The 19,328-nt window shown below is 45.8% G+C and overlaps 1 protein-coding gene, 1 long non-coding RNA gene and 1 pseudogene across 5 annotated transcripts in view; 1 reads left to right on the top strand and 2 right to left on the bottom strand.

Moving 5' to 3' along the window:
- The window catches only part of LOC133381284 (zinc finger protein 397-like), a 79,995-nt gene that overhangs the window by 36,683 nt on the left and 23,984 nt on the right, over positions 1-19,328 (top strand). The gene's annotated exons all lie outside the window — the stretch shown is intronic.
- Positions 1-19,328, bottom strand: part of LOC133381333 (uncharacterized) — a 32,442-nt gene that overhangs the window by 12,539 nt on the left and 575 nt on the right. The gene's annotated exons all lie outside the window — the stretch shown is intronic.
- On the bottom strand, positions 13,566-14,216 carry LOC133381331 (protein Hikeshi-like; annotated as a pseudogene).

The raw sequence follows: 19,328 nt of genomic DNA, 5'->3' as shown, positions 1-19,328 counted from the left end.
AGGGTGTTTGAGAGGGTTAACCATCTTAGTCTGTTAAACAAATGCACAAAAAAGGCTTGTTGCAGCATCTTAAAAACTCAAATAGGTTTATTGCAGCTTTAAACCTTAGTGCATCTCATGAACCAGATTTCAGTCTAAAAAAAGCTTGAGCTACAATATAAACTAATGCTATTATGGTTGTTAGATGCTGTCCCAAGAGTCACACTGAGGATGGAAGGGTGGGAGATAAATATTTAAATAACAGATGAAAACAAAGAAATCAGTTAGCCTCTGAAGTTTGCCACAAGACTCTCTGGGGGCAAAACCTTCTAGTGAAGAATCTCAGCTTGCAACACCAATCAATCTGAAAGTCAGACAAGGTGGATTAAGTGGGGCTGTACTCACTCATACAGATCATTGTTCCCTAAGATATTTCAGTGTAGCCTAGGGCTGGGGCAGCTCTGGGTGCCACCCCTCTGATGGGTGTCACCCGGGCCCGGTATGGTCTGCACCCCCCGCATCCCCCCAATGATGCCACTGCCCAGAGGCCCCCAGGCCAGGCGGCTGCGGGCTCCACTCCAGGACCCCCACCTGCGGCTTCATGGTTGGCAGGGCTGCTGCTACGGCTGTCTGCTCGGCAGCGGGCGGGGGCTGCTGCTGGGGGGTCCCTGTGGGGGCAGCGGCTGGACAGGCGCAGGAGCACAGCTGCCCCCCACTTCCCGGTGCCTAGAGGGGGCGGCTCTGGGTGCCACACCCATCTGATGGGTGTCACCTGGCCAGGCCTGCTGCGGTCTGCACCCCCATACACCGCCCCAATGATGCCACTGCCCAGAGGCCCCCAGGCCAAGCGGCTGTGGGCTCCGCTTCAGGACCCCCACCTGCGGCTTCGTGGTTGGCAGGGCTGCTGCTGCGGCTGTCTGCTCAGCAGCGGGCAGGGGCTGCTGCTGAGGGGTCCCTGTGGGGGCAGCGGCTGGATGGGCTCAGTGGCAGTCCGAAGGCGCCGAGGCGGTAGACGTGGGCCACAAGGGCGGCCTCGCTTCGGGTGCAGGAACGGCGTCGTCGGCGTCATCTTCAGCTCTGTCTTCTTTCCTGCGCCTGACTGGGAAAAGGCGGGCGGGCAGGAAGACGCTGCTTCCTCCTCCTGCGCCTGCGCCTGACTGGGAAAAGGCAGGCGGGTGGGAAGAGCTTTCAGCAGCATACTTGAAAACCGGAGATCTACCTATTTATGTTAAATATGGCCGGAGGCCGGAGAGGGCCCCCTTATGCCGAAGACTCCGACTGAAAACTGGAGATCTGGCAACCCTAAATACATTCCATATAAAAACATAAACAGAGAACATTAAAAAATTAACCCCCCTTAGAACTGCAATCTGCCAGCCTAACCCCCCTCCCAAGCCTGGTTAAAGAGCCAGGTCTTCAAGGCCCGTCGAAAACACAGCAAGGAGGGGGCCCAGCGGAGACTATAAAACTAACATTGTAGGGGTTAGGGCTTGCTTATTGACAGGACTGAGTCAGGCCTGGCCCTGCATTAGTCTCCTTTTCCAGGCTGCTCCCTGTCAGCAGTCCTCTTGGACTGGAGTGCAGCCGGAGAAATGGCCACTGGTGCTGCTGAGATGCAGCTTCCTCCCCTTCTTCACAGCTGGTGGTGGATTCTTACCAGACTCCAAGTTACACGGCGGAAAGTAGAAAGTATTGGTGGTCTCCTTTGCAGCCAGAACCTCTTGTTCAATCTAGTCTTTAGATAATAATTGGAGAACAATCTAGTGTAAATGTTCCCTGCCTGAAAACCATTCACACACAAGGAGATGTGAAAGTATGAGAGGAAACCAAAGGGGGATAAGCCCAACGGTTCCTCAAACAGAAAAGGCAGGAAAAAGGACAAAACAAAATGGCGTCAGCTGAAAAGAGTGGGAAAATTTAAAATAAAATGGCAGCCCAGTCACAGAACGAAGGAGCAATGGCAGCCTTAATGTTGCCAGAGGCCCCCAATGGTTTTTTGCAGGGAGGGAAAACCACCTACATTTTCCTAAAATTAAGTGAAAATAAGCCACCGCCGCAAGAAAAACAAAAGGCAAAAAGCAGCCACCGCGTCCTCCTTACGGCCGCAGTAGCGAGCCAGGGAGGGGGCACTGCCGTAGACTCCAACAGCCAGAGTAAAAACAAGTCAGGAGGAGTCGAGGCAATGGCACAGCATTGGACTCCTGACAGCCGCAGTAGCGAGCCGGGAGGAAGAAAACCTCAGTACAGAACGCTCTAGGTGATCCGGTAACAAAGGCTGCAAAAAGGAACCTTGATTCCCTAGCAATCAAAAAAATACAAAGCCGCCACCGCAGCTGGAGGAAAGGGAGCTGGTGGCAAGGGCAGGAGTGGTAAGCGGGACTCGGCAAGAACAGGGACTGGTGAGCCGTCCAGTGAAGTCACTAGGGTTGGTGTCACCCCCATGGACCTCCTCCCGTACCAGACCATACAGAATCCTTAGTAATGTTTTTTGTACTAATGTTACTGGTAAATCGTAATTCCCGTATATCACTGAATGTAATAGCAATAGTAGTGACATAAACAACTAGCAAAATTTAAATTACACCTTTAAATTACAATATCATATGCACAGCCTAAATGTATTTACATTTATACATAGTCTCATGTGGTTAAAGTGAAAGTTCTGTAAGAAAACAGTAGAATTTGAAGTAAAAATGTGTAAGAACTACATCAAAATTATGTTCATTTTAACATTAAACTTTACTGTTACATGAGATACATTAATGGATTAGGTTTGCATAATCAATAACGGCCCAAATAATGTAGAAGTTGTAGACAAATGCATATGGAAATATACTCATAAATGAAATAATACCAAAAAAATAAACAGGAACAAATACACAAACATTTCAGCACTTAGTGAACATCTCGACTAAATCAGAACTTTCCTTTCCTGGCCTTCAAAGCTGCAAACTTCGCCAACTCACTTTCAATGGATAATATCGCAAGATTGGAAAGCCTTGACTGTCCCATGGTAGATCGCAAATACTTCTTTATAAGTTTCAGCTTTGAAAAGCTCCTCTCACGTGAAGCCACAGACACACAAATTGTCAGAAATAATTTTAGGCTTAGTGAAAGGGTTCAGAGAGATTCTACGAAGTCCCATTCAGCTATGAATGTCAAAACGTCTAATATTGCCCAATCTTTGGCTTCTTCCAGATCAATCTCTGCTGCTTTCAGGTGCCTTCTCAGCCTTGGTATTTCTATTAAAAGCTCACTCTCGGATACCTCATCATAGAAAGTGGTCAATTTTGGAATGGACACCTTTAACTCTTCTGCAGTGGCAGATATGAGACTCTTTGCTTGAACAGCCTCAAACATGGCTGCTACTTCCTTGATGGCTCTTGATCTGATCTGGAGTTCAGAATGAAAGCGATCAATGCACTCAAGCATCGCCCTCTTATTTTCTTCTTGCAGAGTGAGTCCAGCATTGCTTGCTTGCTCCCCTGCCATCCTCTTCTTGAACCTGGCTCTTCTCTCTACTGCAATTCCATATTCGTCTGATTTTAAAAGCACCTGTTCAATTGCATGCTCCACTAGGTGACTATGCTCCTCGTGCAGAAAAAGTCTTAGCGCCTCTAGCTTTGTCACCACCTTGTCGAGAGTTAAGCCCTTAGTCTGCAGGTACTGCTGTGTAAGATTAACTTCCTGAAGTACATCACACCAGAAGTACAGGTATCACAGAAAAGTGAAGTCACAGACAGCAGGCAAAAGACCTTGTGCTGCACCTCTTGTGTCCAAATTTTCATGTGGATCACAAAGAGCTTCAATCGCCGCCACAAACTTACCGAACTTTTCTTTAACTGGCTTAACTGCAGCATGATGAGCACTCCAGCGTGTTGTTGATAGCCTTTTCACTGACACTCCAGTATGGTCAATTAACACATCCCATCGATGGGTGGAAGCAGCAAAGAATGAAAACATTCTCTCAAGAGTTCCAAAAAATGTCACACACGATGCATTTTCAGCAAAAGAGTGCTGACCGCACAAGTTAAGCGAATACTCCACACATCCATTAAAAATAGCTTTCTTGTTCTTTCCCTTAAAAATGGCTTGTACATCTCCATGGATTCCAGCCATAGTGGCAGCATTATCGTAACCTTGAGTGCAGCACATCATTATGTCCAGTCCATCACTTTCCAGATTTTTAAGAATGTCAGAACTGAGATCAGCAGCTTTTTTCCCCTTTAAAGGGAAAAATCCTAGAAATACTTCTGATTTTTACATGTCTGATCACTTCAGACATCTGGTCAGTATGTGATATGTCAGGTGTGCTGTCAAACATGATTGCAAAGTACTTCGCAGACTTTATGTCCATCACAAGCATCTCCTTCACATGATTTGCCAGGGCACTTATAAACTCATTCTGAGTTTTTGGTGAAAGATAAGAGACTGATACTTGAAGTTTACATGTGCTCCACTTTTATCTCATTAGGTGCTCTTTCAGCACTGGATCATATTTTGAAAGCATCTCAACCATCTCAAGAAAGTTCCCTTTATTCAGTGAAGATTCATCTTCCTTGTGGCCACGGAATGCGGATTCTGCTTGGCAAGAAACAATGTGATATCAAGCAATCTGTGCAAGATGTCCCTCCACTTTTTCTTCTTCATTTCCATCAAAGCAATAGTTTCAGCGTCAATGGTTTTGTGCAGCCTAAGTCCTGCTGCCAATGTTTTCCACTTTTCAAGGCAACATAGGTGCTCTTCGGATGTCTCATGGTTATGTACTTTTGGGCTCGGTTTCCACCACGTCTGAAACCCAGTCACAAATTTGGATGTTGTATCTGTAGCACTAACGGCAAACAATCGGCAAACAATCGGCAGCAAAAACAGTATAAATTCTCGCTGATGAGTGAGTAAACCATCCATGACCGCAGAATTTTCTTGTCGTTTGGCATCATCTTGTAAAACCACTCTTTTGAAAGCTGGCGCACATCTCTTTTAGCTTTTGCATCTTGCCTTGCCGCAACACTGAAAGGCCCTTCTTTGTTCTGGAAAGAAGCACTTCCCCTTTTGATGATTTCAACTTGAAAATGATCTGGATCTGGTATCTCCCAGAAAGAAACATCACATAAAATTTGCAAATCTTTCTCCTTAACGTCAGTCATCTTATTTACAGTATCATGGCTAGAGTCACTTTCAGCACTTTCTTCTGCTTCAAATTCTTCCATTTCCACTCCTTGTTCTTCTGCTTCAATTTCTGCCATTTCCACTCCTTGCTCTTCTGCAGAATGCATACTAGCATCAGAAGAATCAGCTTTTTCAATTGGAGACTGACGAGCAGTGTCTTTTGATGAACCCTGGCCATCATCTGGTCTTTTGACATATTGAAGCATGGATCCAGCTAGTGTCTTGAGTGATTTTTTTTTCTTGCCTCTTTTGCTTTCCTTTGCTGGCATCCACTTGGCCTCGTTGATTTATGCACTCCGTGTGGCATGATAGAATATCTCTGCACAATAAAAAGGGTTGTTGGAAAGACTCCACACAAACACACACAGACACACACACAGAGCCAGCTGTGGGATCGTCACACAAACAACCTATAATATTTTTCCCTTTCACAAGGACATGCAAAAGATTGAACCCAGGACCTTCTGCATGCAAAGCACATGCTCAGCCTACCACTGAGATATAGGGTAGAAAAGCACTCACTGTTCTGCTGGTTCTAGTGCTTCTCCACCACTTTCTTCTGCAAATAAGAACATAAGAACATATGAAGAGCCTGCTGGATCAGGCCAGTGGCCCATGTAGTTCCGCATCCTGTTATCACAGTGGCCAACCAGGTGCCTGATTCAAAGGGCACATGAGAAGGCAGAGAACAGTTCAGAAAAGCTGATCAGAGACACTAAAGTTCACATAGACCATGTCGCTCAAACAATTCACCACCAAGGCAGGAAACCCTCTTGTTTATTATTATTTATTTATTATTTGATTTATATCCTACCCTTCCTCCCAGCAGGAAGCCAAGGAGGCAAACAAAAGCATTAAAAACACTTTAAAGCACCATAAAAAAGACTTTAAAATATATTAAAACAAAACATCTTTAAAACATTGTTTAAAAAGCTTTAAAACATCTTTAAAAAAGAGAAAGAAAAGCTTTAACAACATATTAAAAAACAATTCCAACACAGACACAGACTGGGATAAGGTCTCTACTTGAAAGGCTTGTTGAAACAGGAGGGTCTTCAGTAGGCGCCGAAAAGATAACAGATGATGCCTGTCTAATATTTAAGGGGAGGGAATTCCAAAGGGGAGGTGCCACTACACTAAAGGTCCATTATACTGCATCCTGCCCAGAGGAGCCAATGGCCAGTCTATGTGGAGCTGGTCTGTAAGGTTCTTCCTTGAGAAGCTGCGGTGACAGAGATCACCGCATAGGGCAATGGTCAGCAGTTCCTCCCAGGAGGTCACAGACCATAGTTTGAGAATCTCTGGATTAAATTTGTTAAAAACATTTTGATTGACTGAAAAAGTGCCCCTGAATAATCAATTTATTGATTGATTGATTTAGAACATTTATATACCACTTAATTATTTGCATTTCTAGATTGTGAGAGTCATTGTGGTATAGCAGTTAGAGTTACAGACTGGGACCTGGGAGGCCAGGGTTCAAATCCCAGCTCAGCCATGAAGTTCACTAGGTGACCTTAGGCCAGTCATTGTCTCTCAGCCTAACCTGCCTCACAGAGTAGGTGAGGGGGAGAACCATATTTGTATGCCACCTTGAGCTCCTTGGAGAAAAAGCAGGGTATGAAAGTAGTAACAACAACAATAATCTCAAATACAGTTTTTAAAAACCCTGCATTTGGTAAACCCCATCTCAGAAGAGACATTTCCTCCTGCGTGAGAGAGACGATGGGTGATGCCTCTTCTAAGATAATGCCTGCTGTGACATGTGTGCATCATCTAAAAAAAATATTATTTTGTTCTTTACTAATATGCATATTTGTCCAAATTTAATGGATTTCGTTTATCAGTTAATTGAATTAAACTCACACGAAAAGATGAATTGGGTGAAAGCTCTAGTTTGAGCTTGAAAATGGTGCTACAGTGGTGGGCGTATTTCACTTCCTATACTGGATCGCAAGCCTCCATTTGGAAAAGGGATGTGTGACTATTGTAATGCTGAAATCCTAATGGACACTTTTGTGTGTGGCATAACTCCCATTGATTTAAGCAAGGTCAGGGTCACAGGGTTACATCTGGCTTCGGTCCAGTAAGGCATTTAACGCCCTAAGCCTTAGGTAAGCCTTAGGTAATGATTTGTATATGGGCCACTGTAGGTATACATACTCAGTGTTTTTTTTGTGACTGACACAGTACTCACTGGTATGGAACACCATCACCTCCTCTGTTTAGCTGCCCCAGCCCATGGCAGCCATTTTGTGCTGTTACCCATGACACTTTTATCAAGATATAAGTATCAGTAGTGTTCAGCACCTCATTTTTTTTATTAAAAAAGCGCTGTACACATTGCAGTGAGAACTTTTGCATCTCCTCACATTATCTCAAATGCAGCTGCCAGTCATCTTATGAAGGACTAGTTCTCCCCAAGTACTGTACTATTTCAGACTAATAGGCGAAAGAGAACGTATGATGCTCCTTCATATCAACAAATCAACAAGAATTCCTTGCTCGTAGAAAACTAGCTAGCCAGGGAGAAAACTAGGCTAGAGCCCTACTCCCTGACAAGCTAGTTGTCCATGTGCAGGAATAATTAAATATGAATTTTATACACATTCGGCTTTTAAAAAAAATCATGTGGGATGGGGTAAATGGTGGATGGCCTCGCCAGCAGCAGGGGGCCAAACGAGCGCAACGTTCCTTTTCCATCTCGCGGAAGCTGTGCTTCAGCTTACCTGGGCGCAGCTGTGTCAGCAGCAGCAGCTGTCGTGCAGGCTTCCTTCTTCCTTTGATCCCTCCGGCGACCCAAATTGCGAGAGTGCCGCTGGCTTCCAGCCGCAATTACTCGAGTCTCAAGGAAGGCTCGGCGGGCATCGCAGGACTCTGCAGCACAATGGGACTGAGAGCCAACCACCACAGCAAGATGAGCGAGCTTCTGGGAGTGGGCGCTTCGCTTCCTGCTCCTCTTCCCCCGGGGCCTGTGCCACGCCTTCCACGTGTTAGCGCGGGGTGGGAGCAGGGCAGCTTTCTGCCTGTTAGCTTCCTTCCTGCTCTTCCCCCGTGCCTTCCACAGCTGCGCGGGCTTCCTGCTCTTCCCCCGCATGCCGCGCCACCGCCTTCCACGTTGTTAGCGTAGGCAGGGCAGCTCTCCACCTGCCGCTTCCTGGCGGCGGTGCCTAGGGTGGGGGGCAGCTCTGGGTGTCACCCTGTCTCGTTTCACCCGGTGCAGCCCGCACCCACTGCACCACCCTAGTGACGCCCCTGGAGCCGTCAACAAAGGCTGCAAAAAGGAAGCCACAGCCGCAAGCTCCTAGCAGCCAGAACAAAGCAAAATTGCCCCTGCAGCCTGAGTAAAAGTGACGACATGCGGGGCTGGGAGGAGGAAAAATTTCTCTGCCTGATGCTGCCCCCAGCACAGAAAGGGCAAGGGAAGGGAGGGCGGAAAAACCAATAGGGAAGACAAAAACAACTCCCCAAAACGCCCCAGTCAAAAACCAAAAGCTCGGTAGGGGAGAAAACAAGTGGAAACACAATAGGGTTGCCAGGTCGGAGCCATCCAAAAACCTGAGAAAATGGGGGTGGGCCCTAGTGACGTCACGGGGTGGGCCCTAGTGACGTCACAGGGCGGGTCTTAGTGACATCACGGGGCGGGTCTTAGTGACATCACGGGGCGGGTCTTAGTGATGTCATGGGGCGGGCCCTAGTGACATCACAGGGCGGGCCCTAGTGACATCATTAAACATGATACATTGTATCAACCACAGTTGCTTGGAGCATACCATTCAAAAAAAAATTCTCTGGAGATTAAAATAGAAATCTTACCTAAAATAGGGTGTTCCTAGGTCCATCTGAAGTGACAAGGTCATTCTTTCTCACAAGCTTAGGGTGATGCAAAATGGAAATGGACTGCCTTCAAGTTGATCCCAGATAGGGTCTTCATGGTAAGCAGTATTCAGACAGAGGTGGTTTACTATTGCCTTCCTCTGAGTCTGACAGGCAGTGACTGGCCCAAGGTCACCCAGTGAGCTTCATGGCTGTGTAGGGATTCAAACCCTGGTCTGCCAGGTCACAGTTCAATGCCTTTAGGGAACATTTAATCTGGCTTACTTGCTTCTGGCAAGAAGGGTTTACGTGCCCTCAGGCCAGGCCATTATAGAAAGAAAGGAGCTTAGTGTTGCAGAGATGTTAGATGGGAGCACAGATGGATGCTCCTGAAGGCAGCAATTATAAACATGCTTATTAAGGAACTAGGCCCCATAGAACTCAACAGGACTTACTTCTGAGTAGATATAGTTTGGATTGTGCTGTTAGTAATGCTTGACTAGGGATCCTCTGCAAAGACGTCCATATCCAAGCAGGGTTGACAACCCCCTGCATGGAATGCCCTGGCCTTATCTTTTAATGTGGCTGCTCCAAACTTCTTTACAGATTTGAGCCTTCACTTCAGAAAGAGGTCTGAGAAATGTGTAAGAGAAAGAAGATTGTCTACCCTTTCTGTCTACTCTGTGGGGTGCTATAAACTCACTTGGACAGCCAATCCAATTCCAGTGAGTAATAATTGACAGAGAGAAAACACCCATGGTTTGGTCTACCTTCACAGGCAGCAGCTTGGGAACAACAACTGCAGCCACACTTTCAAATATGTGAATTCTCTTTTACCATTAGTGGGCAAAAAACAAACCATCATGCAACCAACAAGGCACATCATCAATGGGTTTTAGGGGGTTAGTTGACCACATGGAACCACTGTTGTTGCTTCTATGGATGTAAGGGAGGAGGGTCAAAGGTACATGAAATGCAAACAGAAAATGAAAAAAGACAGTGATGCTTCCCTAAATGCAATACCATACCAACCACAGCAACACATACCAAAAGGTCAGCGTAACCCTTCAACTTCTGGGTAGAACTCTTACTAGGACATTAGGGACATTTCTTGGGAGGTGCAGTTCTGATGCCTTCTAGTTTACTTGCTTCTGGCAAGAAGGGTTTACGTGCCCTCAGACTTGGCCATTATTGGAAGAAAGGAGTTTAGTGTTGCAGAGATGTTAGATGGGAGCACAGATAGATGCCCCTGAAGGCAGCAACTGTAAACATGCTTATTAAGGAACTAAGCCCCATAGAACTCAATAGGACTTACTTCTGAGTAGATACGGTTGCAGCCATGTTAAGGACAAGGGAGGACATTCTAGGCAAAACAGACAAATAATTGGGTGTCCGAACAAATTAAACCAGAACTATCACTAGAAGCTAAAATGATGAAACTGAGGTTATCATACTTTGGACACATCATGAGAAGACATGATTCACTAGAAAAGACAATAATGCTGGGAAAAACAGAAGGGAGTACAAAAAGAGGAAGGCCAAACAAGAGATGGATTGATTCCATAAAGGAAGCCACAGACCTGAACTTACAAGATCTGAACTAAATAGGACTTACTTCTGAGTAGATACAGTTGCAGCCATGTTAAGGACAAGGGAGGGCATTCTAGGCAAGCAGTTGGCAATCACAATTATACAATTACCTCTAGTATTAAGGTAAAGGTAAAAATGTGACAGAAATAAAACCAATAGCACCAGGTTACAAACAATTTTTTTATTAACAAACACTATCTTTAAGAGAACAAAGGCAGGTTACATCACCAATCAATCTGCTGATCATAATCCAATTGCTAGTCCCAACTAGAGTAGAGACCCACTGAAGCAATGAAATTGCAGCTGGTTTTAGACATTTATCTCTCTTACAAAAGAGAAGTGGATGACATCCAAGGGATGTTTTCAACCATTATAAACAGTATTACTCTTTATAAAAGAAAAACAGAAAGAATGAACAAGGTGCTTTCACTGTAGGGCAGGCTCCATTGTGTGTGTGCATGATGTTTTATTTATATGTACAGTCAGAGAATGAATTTGCTATTAGTATACAGGATTTTGAACAAGGGTCTGGAGCCAGGTTTTTAAGGACACAATCCTGTTCTCGGTATCCTCCAACTGTGCAGCTTTAGGAAGTAGTAGAAGCCTTACTATGCAGGCAGATCTTGAGATATGCTGCCAGAATAGCGCATACCAGCAGAATTCCCCTGATATACTTGTGGAAAACCCTGCTGACAGAGCCATTCAACTGGTGAAGATATGCTCACAGAGCTGCTGACAAAGGGGGAAGATATGGGCAGCACAGAAAAGCAGCCCACTTAAACCAGATCCTATACCAGTGAATCTTCATCCATGTCAACAGCAGAACTTTTCCCCATAAGGAACTTCCCTTTCATTGATTTCAGCAGGAGGAGGAAAATTAAATATAACTGCCCCCATTATCTGCCATCCTGCATATGTTGCCAAGACTGAGGAGAAGGCATGGTGTAACTGGGAATGTTAGAGAAATTTGCATTTGTGCATTAATTTGGGATGTTCATTTTAGTTTGATTTATTTTATTTTAAAGTGTTGCTAAACTGCTTAATATTTAAAACTCTAGAGTATACAAAAATACAACATAAAAACAATAAAACTCTATTATAAAAAGCTTTTAAACACACACACACACACACACACACACGAGAGTCGATTCTAAAATAAACTTTCCCCTCCCCTTGGAGCAAAATTTCTTCTGAGGAGATTAGGTAAATCCATACATCATTTTTTTTGTACAAAAAAAGAGCATTTGGGGGGAAAGAGCTCACTGGCAATTGTACAAGTCCCAGTTGCAAAATAGTTTTGTACTAAAAAAATTAAAACATGAGATTTGCGAGGAATTGATCTGAACTTTGGAACTGATGTAAAAAAAACTAAAAAAATTTCTTGACAGCAGGCCGCGTGGGCCCCATCTCGGCAGCGGTTGCTAGGAGACGGGGCCTACGCAGCCTATCAGCCTCAGCAGGAGCCGTGGAGGGCAGGCCGGGCCGGCTCCTTAGCCCCGGAGCCGGTTCCCCTGCTCCGAAAAGGACGGCCGCCGGCTTCACCCCTCCTGCTGTGGGCGCCGCTGGGGGGCAGCGGCCGCGATGGGCCCCCCCAGCGGCACCCACAGCAGGAGGGGTGAAGCCGGTGGCCGTCCTTTTCGGAGCAGGGGAACCGGCTCCGGGGCTAAGGAGCCGGCCCGGCCTGCTCTCCACGGCTCCTGCTGAGGCTGACAGCAGGCCGCGTGGGCTCCGTCTTGAGACGCTGGGCGCGGTAGTGGCTGTGATGCCCCCCCCAACCAGAGATTGCAGCAGCCTGAGCCCCAGGGGAACTGGCTCCGGACCGGGCCGGGGCTAAGAGGGACTGAGGAAGCCAGGCTGGCCCAGCCTAGCCTCCGCTGCCACCGCTCGCCTCCACCCACCCATGGGCCATCAGATCACCCTCACGTGCCTCACCTCAGCCTGTATGTTCTGTGGGTGGTGGCGGGAGCGGGCAGGGGCTGCTGCTGGAGAGGTCCCTCACTGTGGCGGCTGCTCAAGTCCTGCCTGCCTGAATGATAAAGAGCAGAAGTCGGCCAGCCACAGCCCAACGTATGCGTGGTCAATCACGCATGCGTGGCTGAGGGGGCCAATAAAAAGCCGGAGATCCACCTTTTTAACTGAAGTACAGCCGGAGGCCGGAGACGGCCCTCTTTTCCCGGAGACCTGGCAAGCCTAAAACACAACCAGTCCCAAACACTCTCTCACTCACAACATACACACACAAACGTAACTTTTGGCTTCTCACTCTATATGTGCAGATCGCCAAGCGCGGGGGCCCCAAAGCGTGGGGCCGGGGGCAACTGCCCCGCTTCCCAGTGCCTAGGGGCGGTACTGAAGATAACTCTTCCGTTCCTTCCCTACTCCAATTCCCCCTCCTTATTTCCTTTATCCCTCCCTTGATAATATGTGGCCTTGTTAGCAAACACTTCGCACATGCTTATAACTCTTGCCCTACTTCCTTTCACAGCCTTATAAGCGCAGTTTCAGCAATATGCATAACAATGTTGAGGCCTAGCCGTTTTGGAGAGCTCAGAGAAGCCTGAACCAATAATTTCCACAACACCCTCATGAGGTGAATGAAAAGCTATACATTTCTCCACCAGCTCTTCTCTCTTCATTTTTAAGAACCCAGCCATGTTTCTCAGAGCTCACACACTTTACCACACACTCACAAGTTATCTTTATTAGTTATTCCCTTCACAATCACACCACTTTCTAGGAACTCTTTCTTGTTCGTATCCCACCGCAACTGTCACCACTTGTCAGGATCCCACCTCCTGCCACCACTTGTCAGGATCCCTTCCTGTGGTCACCACCTTGTCACGGTCCCACCACATGGTCCTGGTCTCTTAACGGTTCTCTCATCAGCTCTAGCAAAGATCTCCCAAGTTCCCATTGCTAGGCAGCACCACCAGACACTCCCTGTTAACAATATTACCTTGAGACTGCGCCTTAGTCTCCTCCTGCACTTGCAGGCCACAACCCCCCTGTATCTTTGAGTCGTGACCATTTGCTAGCACGCAAAGAACTTTGCTTGAGATTATGTTTTCCAAAAGAAAGGATTCTGACTTAATCGTCTTTGGAAATTCCCGTACCATTTCAAAACTACATTTGCAGGAATGAAAGCTTCAGATGGGTTGGGTGTCATTTGGGCCTGAGTGACAGCAAAGGATGAAGCGAAGTTATAAAAATTGTCTAGCATCTTTTGAGTGAACTCTGTGAACGAATTGACTGATGATATAGTGGCACTTGCTACAGGAGTTCTAGCAGCTCCACAGAAATCCCAATCTGGGGTACAGATGGCATTGGGGGAATATTCATAACTCCAAACAGATGATGGCTGCCTTTTCCAGATTTTAGACTGGGAATTTTGAAGATGGCACTTGGTTTTTCATTTGTTACAAAACCCAGGAGCTGCCACACTGCCACCCTATTCTCGTCGGGATAGCAGAAGTAGACAGATCCACCCATTCCCTCTGGAAAATGAATGGTCCCCAGCATGAAGACCACCATGTGGTTGATGCTTTCATAGTGAGGCAAGTCAAACACAAACTTGTCTTCTGCCACTTGCTGTGCAGCTGTTTGCACCAGCCTCCCCGCAACCAAACAGCCGAACGTGGTGGCGGCGGCCCACCCAGCAAGGCTGTTCCAGGGTGGGCCTTTCTTGAAAGCTGCAGGCCTCCTAGGTGACCACCCTAGGGCCTCTCCGTGCCACCCCCTCCTCTTCACCCTCCCCCCTCCTTTAATAAAAGCATAGTATTATTTCCTGTACCCAGGAATAATACGACGTGTTATGCGAAAGTCACTTGATACTCTTGCAGCGCCCACAACCATATCTGAAGTATGGTGTTGTTGTTCTTCATGGTGTCCAGCCACATCAGCGCATGATGATCTGTGATCACGGTGAACTTTCTTCCCCACATTTAGGGACGCAGCTTGCTCAGGCCCCACACAACCGCCAAACACTCCTTCTGCACTGACGAGTAGTTTTGTTCCCTCGCTGTCAGCTTACAGCTCAGGTAGGCAATAGGATGCTTGATGCCTTTCCTTTCCTGCATCAGCACAACCCCGAGACCAATGTTCAGGCCCAGCCATTTTGGAGATCTCAAAGAAGCCTGAACCAGGGCTGTGGAGTCGGTACGCCAAGAGTCTGACTCCGACTTCTCTATTTTTCTACTGTCCCACTCCGACTCCACCCAAAATTGCTTCCAACTCCACAGCCCTGGAAAGGGCTGTAAATGTCTTTTTAAATTGGAAGCTCTCGTATGAGCGTTTTTATCGCTGCCTGAATATGCGCTGATCTTGGCATCACAGCATTTGTCTTCATCTGGGTCCTGGGTCATACACTGACACACAAAATGTTTTCCATCTTGAGTTATGGTGAAATGCTCAACTACAGCTGACTTCATGGGAAGCTTATTTGACATTTTGAATTTATATTTTAAAAAAATTGTCAATCTACATTTATTTTGAAGTCAGAGTCTGTACATTTCTACCGACTCCGACTCCACCCAAAATTGCTTCCGACTCCATGACTCTGACTCCACAGCCCTGGCCTGAATCAATAATTTCCGCCACATTTCCCTCCTTTGAACCTACAAAATGGCTCACAAATATCTTTTCTCTATTACTTTCAGAGTATTTAACATCACCTGTCTCTTTTGTGGATTTTTCATTTCATCGTCAAAACGATGTGTAATACATACACAGCATTTAAACCCTAGATAAATTCCCAATATCAGTGCTGCTAGGAACACCATTGCAGTGACTATCTTCTGTATTAAAGCAGAGAACCATGAACCTAATCCGAAAGACCAGTCCCCCAGCCAGTTTTCCCTGGCCTGAGCCACTGCATGAAACACTTTAATAAAATTTTACTATGTCCTTTTTTATTTGCCCACTTTGATTTATGAACAACATGAAGTGTTTATAAGTGTACAGACCCCACCCTGCTGCATAGTTAATATGTCCAATGCCATACGGTTCTGTACCACCATTTGTGATAAAGATTCCACCTCCTTTTGTAAGTTCTGAATAGAATCTGTTACTAAATTAAAACTTACATCTATTTGGGTGGAGATATTCACCAGGGCCATCTCTATATGTGCTATTCCCAATCCAGGGAATAGGGCCCTCACAAAACTGTGGTATTTTGTGTTATACCCAGGGCTGGGGCTGGCATGTTTGGTGCCCCCCTGCAAATTATAAATCGGCACCCTTACCTTTTATAAATTTTTTTGTTCATTTTTCAATTCAAATGTTATAAAAAATGTAACAAGGCAAATAAGGACAAATAAGAAAATACTTATGGAGTAGGAAAATGTTATTTAATCATTTTAGCTTCTAGTTACACGAATTTAGCCTTACGTGCTTTCATGTTTGCGAACTTATGAATTAGTTCACTAATGTTTAATTGAGAACACACATCATTCTCATTTGCAATCATAGCAAGGTTTACAAGTCTATCTTGTGAAATACTTGACCGTAAATAATTTTTAATTATTTTTAATCTAGAAAAAGATCTCTCACCACTTGCCACGCTCACTGGAAGTGTCAGTAAAATTCTAAGTGCAATACTCATATTCGGGAATGACAGATGATTGGTCTGAATAAATTTTAGAGTTTCATAAGGATTACGAAATTGACACAATTCAGATTTAAACAGATCTTTAAAGGCGGCGAGTTCATCGAATAATTCAGTTCCATTTATGTCTCTTTTGTCACCATCCGACAGATGGATTTGCAAATCACTGCAATTCTGTTGAAGTTCTTCTTTATTTATATCCGTAAGTTGATTTATATGATACAAAAACTCAACCTGTTGTTATACAGTTCTAACTGCTCAAATCGTTCATTGAGTGAAGCCATCACAATATCCAGAACTGTATAGAAAAAATTCACTCGAAATTTATCTTTTGGTGATTTTAGCGATTCATCTGCACGTTCATACTGGAATTGCGTACTCTTTTTTCTTCGATGAAGTTGAGCAGTTGTTTTGAACTCAGGTTCTCCTTCCAGATCTTGGCAAAGTTGTCTAGCAGTTTGAAGCAATAACTCAAAGCTAGAATTAGTGTGGTACTTGAAAACAAATGATTTTAAATGTTTGATGGCCGTCAAAGCAACAGCAATATTTTCATTGGCATTTTGTAGAATCTTACTGACAGGATTAATATGATTTAATAAATCATGCCACAGGATAAGGGAGCACAAAAATTGAAAATCTGTCAGTTTGGTGCACAAAATCTGTGCTTCATATCGCGTTTCTTTATTGTAATTTTCATCGCTAAATATGTCATATAAAGAGTCATATATTCCCCCAGTTTGGTGCCTGAGAGGTTGCAAAGCATCAGTGTGGCTTTCCCATCGAGTTTCCACAATAGGTTTTAATGTCAAGGAAGAAATATGCTTCTTAAGAACTCCCCAATGCTTCACTGATGCAGAGAAAAACTTATACATTTCTTGAACCGTTCCAAAGAAACTTACTGTTTCAGGGTTTACTCTGGCAGTGTCATTCAATACTAAATTTAGGCTGTGAGCTGCGCATGGTACATAAAAAGCATGAGGATTCCTGTTTAAAATGTGCTGCTGCAGCCTGTTGTTCTTCCCTCTCATGTTAGCACCATTGTCGTACCCCTGGCCCCTTATGTCATCAATATTAAGATTCCATGAGTTCAATTTGTTGACAACTGTACCACATAAACCCTCACCAGTTGAATTATTTATTGGCAAGAAACCAAGAAAATGTTCTTCAACAAGCACCGAATCTTCTTGATATGACACAAAATGAATAACAACGGTCATTTGCTCAGTATGACTGACATCTGAAGTACAGTCCAGTACTTGTTGGTGTGTGTGGTATTGCGTGTCCGGCTCTTTACAGGTGAACAGCAAGACGTTCAAGAAATCCAAGCGCAGACAGAGCACTTGTTTAAGAGTCCTTTACTTTGGACATTAAAGTAGCAAAACAGCATACAAGACTTTTCCCTCCACGATTACAACACCTAGCAAGAACTTCTTTCCCCACAGAGCTTCTTTCTGTTTCTCTCCAGCCTTTTGTAGATAAGACTGGCCTCGCTGGGCACAGCTGCCTGCCAACGTCCTTGGTGCTCTCCCTGGCTGGATTAACCCCATAACTACAGTTTTGCTCTTCTACTCATGTGAGGCACATACTCATTTTCTCCATTCCACCAGGTCTCCGTTATGCTCACTATATCAATGCTCTCCTCTAAGACCAAGCACTCCAGTTCTCCCATCTTGGTTCGGAGGCTCCTAGCATTAGCGTACAGGCACTTGTAAGCAGTGTCTCTCTTCAAGTGTCTTTGGCACTTGTGGTTTGGCCTGTGGTAATTTTGCTCTTCTGAATTTATATCCTGTGCCCCTGCTCTCACAATGCCTACTTCTAGGCCTACCCCTTTTAAAATTTCATCATTTCTTTGGTTTTTATCCCAGGGGGAAGGTTTATTCCGAACCTGACCTTTCTCAGCTCCTGTCGGGTTTCCCCCCTCAGTCAGTTTAAAAGCTGCTCTGCTACCTTTTTAATTTTAAGTGCCAGCAGTCTGGTTCCATTCTGGTTCAAGTGGAGCCCGTCCCTTTTGTACAGGCCCAGCCTGTCCCAAAATGTTCCCCAGTGCCTAACAAATCCAAACCCTTCCACCCGACACCATCGTCTCATCCATGCATTGAGACTGCAAAGCTGGGCCTGTCTGGCTGGTCCTGCGCGTGGAACTGGTAGCATTTCAGAGAAAGCCACCTTGGAGGTCCTGGCTTTCAGCATCCTACCTAGCAACCTAAATTTTGCTTCCAGGACCTCACGGCTGCATTTCCCCATGTTGTTGGTGCCAACATGCACCACAACCACTGACTCCTTCCCAGCACTGTCTACCAAACTATCTAAAGGACGGGCGATATCCGCAACCTTCGCACCAGGCAGGCAAAACACCTTGCGGTCTACACGCCCATCACACACCCCACTGTCTATGTTCCTAATGATCGAATCACCCACTACAAGGATCCCTCCATCCCCTGGAAATATATCCTCGACACGAGAGGATAGCTGCTCATCCCCCAAGGAATGGGTCCCTTCTAAGGGATTGTTTCCCTCTTCCTCAGCTGGATGCTCTCTTTCCCCGAGACCATCGTTCTCCATGATAGCAGGAGAGCTATCATCGTTGGAGTGGGACACAGCTATAACGTCCCTGAAGGCCTCCTCCACACACCTCTCTGCCTCTCTCAGCTTTTCCAGGTCCGCCACCTTGGCCTCAAGGAAATGAAGTCGTTTCCGGAGACCCAGGAGCTCATTGCACCGAGAGCACACCCACGACTTCTGTCCAACAGGCAGATAGTCGTACATGCTGCAGGCAGTGCAAAACACCAGAAAGCCCCCACACCCCTGCTGGCTTCTTACCTGCATAGTTTTGTTTAAGGTTTATTACGTCAATGGGTTGGAGACTGCGGTTTAGTTGAGGTCAGGGAACAGACGGGCAGAGTGGGGGGCCCTGGCTTCCTCGCCCTGCTGCCGAACTTGCTCTGCTGCTTAACTCGCCTTGACGCTTCGTCAGCTGGGGCTCCCTCTAGCTCGTGGAGCAGGCTCCCTTGCTAGGGTGCTCTGACTTTATATGTGTGGCTGGTTCCTCCCAGCTACTGCTGCCAGCCAATGATGTGTTACTTGAGGCTGATGGCTATCAGCTGGGGCTTAACTCTTTAGGATTATCTCAGGCTTCCTTCCTTTGAAGGCAGGAAGGCAGGCTTCCTTCCTG

This window comes from Rhineura floridana, chromosome 3 (assembly GCF_030035675.1).
Source record: "Rhineura floridana isolate rRhiFlo1 chromosome 3, rRhiFlo1.hap2, whole genome shotgun sequence".
Lineage (NCBI taxonomy): Eukaryota > Metazoa > Chordata > Lepidosauria > Squamata > Rhineuridae > Rhineura > Rhineura floridana.
This window is presented reverse-complemented; position numbering and strand designations above follow the sequence as displayed.